Source organism: Ambystoma mexicanum, chromosome 1q, assembly GCF_040938575.1.
Source record: "Ambystoma mexicanum isolate Mex_15411 chromosome 1q, UKY_AmexF1_1, whole genome shotgun sequence".
In the NCBI taxonomy this organism is placed as follows: Eukaryota; Metazoa; Chordata; class Amphibia; order Caudata; family Ambystomatidae; genus Ambystoma; species Ambystoma mexicanum.
The window spans coordinates 219,534,935-219,544,889 of record NC_090922.1 but is presented as its reverse complement, the minus strand read 5'-3'; positions in this window follow the sequence as shown (position 1 = coordinate 219,544,889).

Below are 9,955 nucleotides of genomic sequence, written 5' to 3'. Positions count from 1 at the left end.
TGTACCTCTACCCCCAACCCACCCCTTGGCCATCCTCTCTGTGCTCTGCCACCCTACCTCCAACGCAGTAAAGAACTTTGGATGTACCATGGACGCAGATCTGACACTATCACAACACATCAACTCTGTGTAGAAAATCATGCTATCTACACCTACGGATTCTCTGATGCATGTTCCCCTACCTCTCTTACCCTCACAAAGTGGTCGCAATCACAGCCATTGTCCTCTCTCGCCTACACTATACCAACTCCCTATACCTGCTCTCCTGCACCTCAACTCAGAAAACTCCAATGGGTCAAAGACACTGCAGCTAGACTCCTCCTCGGTCTAGGCCCTAACGAGCACATCACTCCTGCCCTCCGTGTCCTTCACTGGCTCCCAGTCGGACAATGGTCCACCTTCAGATCTATGGGCATCACCCACCATGCTCTGCACAACCCAGGCCCAGAATAACACAAGGTCACCCTCTACAGACCCTCTACAGACCCAACAGAAACCTGAGATCAGGCCCAACTCTCCTCCTTGTCATCCCTTCTGCCAGATCAACCAGAATAGGCAGATCTTTCCTTCTCTGTCCAAGCACCCACAATATGTCCCTTTTAGCAGCCGCCACATAGAGTTTCACCTCGCCTTCAAGAAGTGCACTCAGGACATGGCTCTTCCCGCCTGCGTCCTGACTGAACGAATTCACTCCCCAGCCAGGTAAGCGGGGGCATCAATGAGTCACATGAGTAGACCCAAAGAAAATACAAAGCACTCACAGAAAGGATTCCCGTAGACCCGTATTACAGGACCTGCACTCCGTCGATTAAACAAGTAATCAGTCATGACGCACTGGTAAGTATTGCACTCCATCTCAATAGAAGATAGCCATATCCCTCCCAAGGCACGGCCACCCACCCGCACACACCTTCACTCATCCGCTACTTGATCTCATTTCACACATCACCTCTGCCACTGGAATGCAGCTAAGTCCCACGATAAAAATTCAGTCTAGCTGGAACCAGTCTCCTTGACTCGCATACTCTCCCAATGACATTCACAGTACCCAGCCATGAGCCAGTTCTACATGGGTCACTAGCAGGGACTTATCCACCCCTACTTACCATCATACTGGTTTAAATGCACACATGCATTCTAAATTAATCTGACCAATCCCTCATACCCCGGACTTCGATCCTGCAAGGGCGTTCACCTGCAGCACTTTGAGGCCATACTATTGGCACTAGGCTCTATATAAAAGTCATATTATATTACCTTATTTATTTTTATCTATGACAATAATAACACAGATATTTGCAATTTAGAAAAATTCAAGCCCAGATCAAATTCTAAATATTTATGTTCTTGTTCGAAAAGAGGAGATGAAACGATACTGGTTCTCCTATTCAACTTATGTGTTTCTGTTCATCAAATATTCTAATTGCACGAACATTCTTCGGTAGTAAAAGAAGAAAAGACATTTTAAACTATTTCTCAGTTGCCTCCTAGAGTCCCGCTGACCGATGATGATTCTAAGGTTGTTCCCCAAAATAGATCTTCTTCTCTCGACGGACAAATGTCGATAACACGATTTGTGTAATTGATGTTTTTAAAACGAGAGTCTCCTTTGTGAAAACTGATTGTTTATTCCCTATTTTGCCCTTACGTTTGCTGAAGGCAATTCATGTTCGTTACTCTTATGCATTGTGGTTGTCCATCAGAACGCCACTTGGGTGATTGTGACGTCTTTTGGTATGAAAAGTAATATACATTCGGTTTTCATAAGGAAGGGAATAGATTTCTCCACACAACTTTTAAAACATAGGGCATGTTCGAATAAAAAATCTAAGTAGTTACACGATTAATGTTGTTGCAATGCCTGCTGCTCTGATAATCGGTTCATAATCTCAGAATGATGAAGTGCACTTGTCTTGACCGAGACTACATTACCAGGTGAGTAGCCACTGCCCACTGTGCCAATCAGGCGGAGCCCAATAGAGGGACATGGGGCCTCATTACGACCCAGGCGGTAAGTTACCGCCTGGGTCGTACCCTTACCACCATGGTGTAAACTACGTTTACACCATGGTGGATGGCGGATTTACCGCCCCATTCCAAGGTGAGTGGGGCGGTAAATCCCCATTTCCCATTTTACCCTTCCCCATTCCCATTTTTGCCCCATAGGGCATAATGGGAGTGGGGAAGGCGCTAATTACGCCACCGTAAATTACGGTGGCGTAATTAGCACCATGGTCCCTTAGCGCCATGGATTTTAACGCCTGCAAAAAGCAGGCGTTAAACTCACCATGGCGCAAAGGGACCTCGGAATCAGGCGTTAAGGGTCGGCGCCGTTTACGGCGCCGTTAACCCCTTAACGCCTGATTCGTAATGAGGCCCATGGTGTGTAATACGATGCCTGCAGGCCAAGTCACTCCAGGTAGCCATGGAGATGCCGGCAAATGGAGAAGGACACCAACTGGGGCTGGACTCCCGAGCTCTAACAATACACAATCCAAGCAATGAACATCTCAATGCAACTCACCACCTTCAATGCCTCCCAATGAACAATCAGGTCAGAGTTCATGCCATTAAATGTCAGGTCACCACAATCTACACGCCTCTAGCGTGTGTCCACTTAGAACCATGTCACTGAGGACCAGTCCAATTCCCAGGCCACTTGTATACAGTGGTGTGTGAGGACACAACATGCACGCATTTTCATATGCACTCAGGGGGGTAGGATGACTATTTGACGAATCACTGCACGCGTGAAATGCCTTTATGGACGACACATGCCACAACCTATTTGTAGAGCAGGCAGAGGCATGTTTCCCCTCCCATCTCATGTGCCCCATTGGCCATCTAAACAATTCCCACAGTGCCTGCCCTCACTCTTACAATCGCCGACCATTGCATGAGTACATGGACACCCCCCTTCCCCTCTGGCACAGTGAGGGTCTAGACAATATGACTAGAGCAAACATGAACATTACATTTTCACTGACAGTACGCATTACACATATCACACATCACTGCAAGCATACTTGTATGTATGGACCCATGACACTTTACACCTATACATCCCTTCACAAAGGGCCATGACACAAAAGGAATCACACATCCACCAGGTGAAAAGGGTACTGCTGAAAACCATAACCCAAGTAAGTCCACCAAGCTACTGAAAGGCACCACGTGGAAAGCTAAAACCACTGAAACATTGCAATCGCTGTGCTACCTCATTAGCTCTGTGTACAGCAAATGCACAGCTGTGATGAGATCACATAGAACATGGCCACCAACACAGCGTCATCACATCATTGAACCATTTCAACTCTGAACACAGCATTCAGAAACCTTAAGAACTTACGAAAATACCTGCAGACCACAAAACATGTCTCTTCATGTTGCTATCAGGTAGATCTGAACACAGGTGGGAAGAAAAATGCGCTGTTCGTCACAATGCAGTTGGCCACATAGCCCCACACATACCTAGATTAATCAAAAAAGTAGCTCAGATGTCAGGATGCACATGGTCCTATCTGCCCATCTGTGCATGGATAGATCAGTTTTCACACACGTGTGCATCAAACTGCCTGCTGCTGATAAACATTTTACATGTACAAGCATTACCCACAGGTCACTGCTGCTAAATTGACATAGTGTATTCATAACTGTAAGTCTCGGGGTAACGGGCCACACTTAGCAAATCAATACCATAGCGTAAAAATGGGTGCATTGCTCACGTCACTGAAAGTGTTGTGAGCGCTTTCAAAACAGAAGTAAGGTCTGGAAAATGGATGGAATGCAAACACAGCCGTGTTTACCAACCACAGTGTCTTAAAGGGCCAAGATAAGAAGAACAAAGTTAGATCGTGTAACATACTGACCCTATCTATAGATGCCACTTGATCACATGTGTCTATCATTTTGTCAAATACCCAAAGTTATGTAAGGAGGGTAGGCATGGGATTCACACATGAAAAGAAGTTCATGTGCTGATGTACAAAAACCTACCTTGCCAAAACCATACACTTCACAAATGTTCACAGGATATGCACATTGGGTGAAGTAACCCCCAATTCTACCAGCTTTCATTTCTGGCACATAATGGTGTGTCCTTTATTCACTAAGACCTCAGGCACACCTTATCACTCAATCTCCTCCTGTACAACCCATCTGCTCACTTGGCTATTGCCTCAATGGGCAACCTCTATTGTTTCATTGAATGTCTTTGGACCTCTGGGAACCCATACTGCTGTATCCCTCTTTGGCTCCTGCTGTTCCCTCAGGCTTTGCCCATTACTCTCCATCCCTGTCTCCCTTTATAAACCCTCAGGCACATGGCCGCCAATTAGGTGTATTTTATGTGTAGGTCGACATGCAACAGATGCACATGGCTGAACACAAAACCCAGGTTAAGCAATAATGATAGCCTCATTGCTCCTCACCAGCCTCCTAGCCATCATACTACAGACATGCCAAACCCATGATACAGCCGTCCATCCACAACATGTCCAGGCACTACAAAAAAGAATGCAGCCGTAGCTGCCAATGATTGGAGCAACACATGGCTGTATCTAATCAGAATATCACAATTGCCACACCCTCTAGAGTCTAGACATTGTGAAGGAAAGGTCTTGAATTGAAAATGGAAAGTACTCCCCTAATGTTCTGCGGCATTAGTATATACTGTTAACTGCCATGTTTACACCCCCGTTTCTCACTTTGTGAGGCAACGGCTTTAGGCTTTCCTGTGCATGTCTTGGGCAATGAAGGCTCTTCCCTTAGTGTGTAGCTATGCTCACCTCCACACCTCTTTCTTCTGATGTGTTTCCCTTTTGGCATATGCAAGCGTGTTTTAGGATCCAAACTATCCTAGGTAAAGCTGATTTAATAGGCAGAAGTTGTCATACTGAAAGAGTGCTCGCCTGTCTCAGACCAGGTGTGAACCTTTGAGGAGAACATTCAGCTTTGCTAGATGCACAACATTATGCTGTCCTCCCTGATTACACCGTCCTACCTGTAAGAATGCAGCTGGTATCAAAGACTTGGATAGAGGGGCTTTGTTCCCTGTTTGTAACCTTGTTTCAGTGTGATTACTTGCTCTGTCTGGACATCCTCTTCTACTGAAATGCATGTGTTCCTTTGGGTCTAAGGGAACTGTGCTTGGAGGGAAGGGGTTCTTACTTGCGCCGAAGTCTCGTACTGTCTTGGTTTGTTTTATCCCGTTTTGTGCTTTTTACTAATACATTGTTCACCAATCCATTGGAATAGACAGTGGTCATTTTTCCACGACAAAAGCCTACATTCCACGTAGTCCTAAGGATTACGAGGAGGATACCATGTCACCCTAGCCATCCCAGTTGCAGTTAATGCCTGTGCATTCCCTGTGTTTGTGTTTAGTCAATATTATGCAACAGATTTGTCCTGTTAGTGGAAGTCCCTTCATACATAGTGTGTACACAATATAGGCCAGTATTTCACAAGCCTTTAAAAAACGAAATGAAGGACATTGTGGGCATTGCGTGAGGCTGTAAATGTATTCACCTTGTAAACATTACATTGATGAAATATTAAATTTAAACCCAATGATGCCACTGGCTGCTATTGTGACTTGTGCACATTTACCAGAAACGTAAAATGCATGTTCAGACATGTGTAAAGCATCCAATATGTGTCAACTACAGAAGCAGGGATGACACAGACTATTGGCCTTGGTATGCCATGGTGTACATGGTACACTCAGAGGTTGTTGTACCTTGCAGACTTCAGCCACAGACTTCTGCTTGAGATTGCTGCGTTATGTTGTGACCACGACTCAAGCGGTATTTGAAGGACTGACATGTGGCCTATTTTATTCCCCATGCAGGCATAGGAGTAACATTGGGAGCCAGGCACTGTCTTCTGAAGAGATAGAGGAGAGTGAGGACTTCTTCTGATCCACTCTACCTTAGGAACTGTGTGGCTGATCCGTCCGGTTGGCAATGATTCTTCAACTCACTCCACCAGCATCAGAGGAGAGGTACGTTCTTGTAGAGGATAGTTGTTCGTTTTTCTAGGAGCAGCTATCCAAGGACAATACAAGTGGAGACTCAACGCACATACAACCAGGCCATTCCCAATGCTAGTCCAGTCCCAGACCACAGATTGCCCACCATCAAAGGGCCATGCCAGCTGCTGCTGCCACCTGCCCCTAAGCAGGCCAATTACCGTTGCAGCCTGCACGACCATCAGGGACGGTGCAGCTGGAGGCAGGATAGCTTTTCCTGCAGCGGCAGTATGAGGTGAGGCAGACTATAAAGAGACACATGAGTGAGGCACACAAGGACAGCATAGCCATTCTGCTGTCCATTGGTGTGCTGTGTGAGTAGGTTACTAACCAAAATCAACATATTGGGCCTCATTAGGACCCAGGCGGACTTCGCGGTGCTAAATGCACCGCGAAGCATGGCGGAAAGCCGCCGATAGCGCCATGGGGGTTGGCGGATTTACCGCCCCATTCCGACCTCGGCGGAGCGGTAAATCCCCAATCCCCATTCTGCCCTTCCCCATTCCCATTTTTGCCCCATAGGGTATAATGGGAGTGGGGAAGGAGTTAATTACGCCACCGTAAAATACGGTGGCGTAATTAACAACGAGGTCCCGTAGCGCCATGGTTTTCTCCGCCTGGTAAAACCAGGCGGAAAAGGCCGCCATGGCGCTACGGGAACTCGTAGTATGGCGGAGAGGTACGCCATGCACTACGCTGGCGTAACACCCTCTCCGCCAGGGTCCTAATGAGGCCCATTGTGTGAATTGGGGACATTGTTGATATCCACCTGGTGCACTACACAGAAGACGTCCAACTTTTGACTTTCGTGGGAGGTGAAAATGAATGATGGAAAAAGTTGTGGCAACCCACCTCATGCGTCACAGCATGCCCACGGGTGCAGTCAATGTCAGTGTTCTTCTCAGCCCCTGACCCAGAAACACTGAAGGGAGTAAGAACTGCAGTCCCCCAAGGCAGAGAAGCCAGAAATATATTCTCCAGGTCATCCGAGAAAACACTGCCTCCACCCAGAGTTGTCAAACATCTTCCATAGATGAACATTCTCTGCCTCCCCCCACCCTCCCACTGCATACTGCTAGACTCTGAGTACTGTGAGGGGTCAGAAATGCAAGGTGGACAACTGTTTGTAGTTTTCTTAGTATTTGACCTTTTATTAATGAAAGAAAATGCAAAGAAAACCTAACTAAGCCTACTCTACCAGGGAGTTCCCTACCTAGTCTAGGTATCTCCCAGCATACACAACACTTGCCATTACACTAAACAGCAAAACCTTCAAAGTAATTCATAAACAACATAAATAAATGATTAGCACCCAGTGACTTGCATAACTGCCCCTTTCCCAGGAATGTCCAAAGTCAATCTCTCCAAGTGTTCACAAAGAAAAGTAAAATTTTGAAACATTTCTTGAAAGTTCAAAAAAGAAACAAAGGTTCAGCCAAACACAAATCCACTGGTAACTTCCCCCATCTGTTGAAAAGTTCCCTTCCCAGTGTTCGCAAAGAAAACAGCACCAATGGTAATCCTGGATAACCTCCTTCCTGGATAAAGTTAAAAAACAAAAGTACCACTTCTGCTTCAACCACTGTCCATATATTTCTAACCTCTGCAGCGTCTTTAGTTTAACTTGTCAGGAGGCTTCTTGCTTTCTTCTTGCCAACTCCTGTCTGCTACTGGTGCTCCTTTGCTTCCCAGTGTACTACAGCTTCAACCACCTTCACTATAATGTTCTCTGACAATATTATAGAGAACCACCGTTCTGTTAGCTCTGCTGCAACTTGGCACTTTTAGGATGTATTATGCAACTCCACAGGTAGGCGAGACACTCTTCCTACCTATGCCACAAGAAAGGTGCTTCCTCTTTGCCTCTTTTGTCTGTTTTACTGCTACCAATATAATCAGCCTTGGCTTCCAGGCCGCTTCTCTCAGCTTCAACAGTCTCAGCTTTACAGATTATTGATTGTTTCTATTAACAAGCACCCAGCTTTCTTCCCCAGTTTATACACACCTTCTTGGTTCCAGTAGTTACCCCAAAGCTGCATTGCCATTCTCCCAGCCATGGATAACCTTGTCACCCTTGTATCAGAGGACACTGGGTTTGTAACAACTTTGACAACTTGAAAATAGGTGTTAGATCTTAATAGGGCTGGTTTCACTTCAGAAAGCATTTGCCTACTGGCTTGGGTAATGCTTGCTCTACTCTTTACTTCAGCAACTTCTTTAGTTACAAAGTATTTGGTCTGGATGTTACAAGATTCAGGTTTCACAAGGGAAACAGATTTAGGTACAGTCGACCAACCTTTGATGGAGAATTGTAACTTCAAAGAACTGTAAGGACTGGTGTTCCCTTTCATTCAAACAGTGATGTTTTAACATGGATCGGGAATCACAATCATTCATGCGCAACCTTTCTTTGATGTAATTGCTCTTGCAACAAGTCAGTAAAGTCAGCTTCTAGCTTTCAAGTAATTGCAAACAGCGTTCTCCCTCTTAATTGGAGACACGCAACCACTCCGGGAAAGGTCTTTTGTACAACAATGGAAAATAGAAAACTTTTGTTATACACAAGCACTTTAACTTGTATTGAACATGCGTGTGATACATTTCCTTTGTTGTCAAGACTTCCCACAGCAACAAGCAACTTTTCCTCGCCCCCACTTCTATGCAAGTTGTAATTGAGCTGGTTACAGTTACCGGCAAGGAGTTTTCAGTGAATTGGAGTATGGAGCTTCAATCCCCGACTCCAAAAACATTGTGGTTGTGGGCGACTTGCACTTCCTGACTTTTCTTACTGCTACTACTACTTCAGGCACTCGTGGGACCCATGCCCCTCTGGAGCACGGGTATCTCCGATCCGGCCTTGACCACAGAGAGTCTCCTTCTCTACTCTTTCCCTCAGCTTGCTTCTGCACATGGGCCTCAGGTTGCAGCACAACCTCAGCTCTGCACTCACAGCAATTTGGTGCACCTGGGGAAACCTGTAACTTTGCTACGTTTCTCTGAGTGCAACCACAGCCAGACAGGGTTTGTGAACACAGGACCATCTCAGAACTTGCAGGTGAAATCTGCTCTTCTCTTGTCCTGGCGTCCCTTAAGTGATCACACTTCCTCGTGAACTGCCAGTCTCGTGGTCTTCTCTTCGGTTAATACTGCCAGCCTTCCAGCTACAGCCTTTAATGCCTCTAAGGTGGGGCAAATGACTTCAGGTGCAGGTCCTTAATGTTAATTGCCTGACTCTGGCAAAGGCTATTAGGACTACCTTCCTGTCCTTTACTTCTGCATATCTCCTGAGCCTCTTTCTTCATCTCAGCCCCTTAGGTATTATGGGGCATGTAGTTCACTTTAGTGAACTTAGGTTTTTTCACTTCTCTTGGTTGGCAAAAGGCCATCAGAAGCGAGGGTTTACAGGAAACATTAAAAAGGGGGTCCTCCCATTGTTCCCGGTCTGATCCCCCCATGTGATCCTCCCACAGTATACCACCCCCAGGGTCGGGATCAGAGAGCACCTGCCTTTCCATGGCCACTTGAGGAGGGTCCCAGACCAGTTTTCTGGGGGAAATTCCATCAGATTCTCCACAGTACTCACAACACCCCTCACTCACAGCACTTGCCTAAACATCATCATGCATCCCACTCATGCATACCTCGCCGTTCCCACACACTCTGTCATACTCTTTCTTTCGCTTTTGTCAATAGATTGGCACATGCATACCACCAACATGAATAATGAAGTGAATTAAGAGATCTGTGTACCCATGGCGTAGTGTAATTGAATTGAAAATGGCAAAAGTTAGTGATGCAAGGACTGTTCAAACCAGGCCCAATCATGCTTGAAGTTGTGATCTCACTGGAAAGCCTTTCAACTTGAATCAGTTGGCTGGCATATTGGACGCATGGCCCTTATGACATGGTAGGCTTGCATGCATA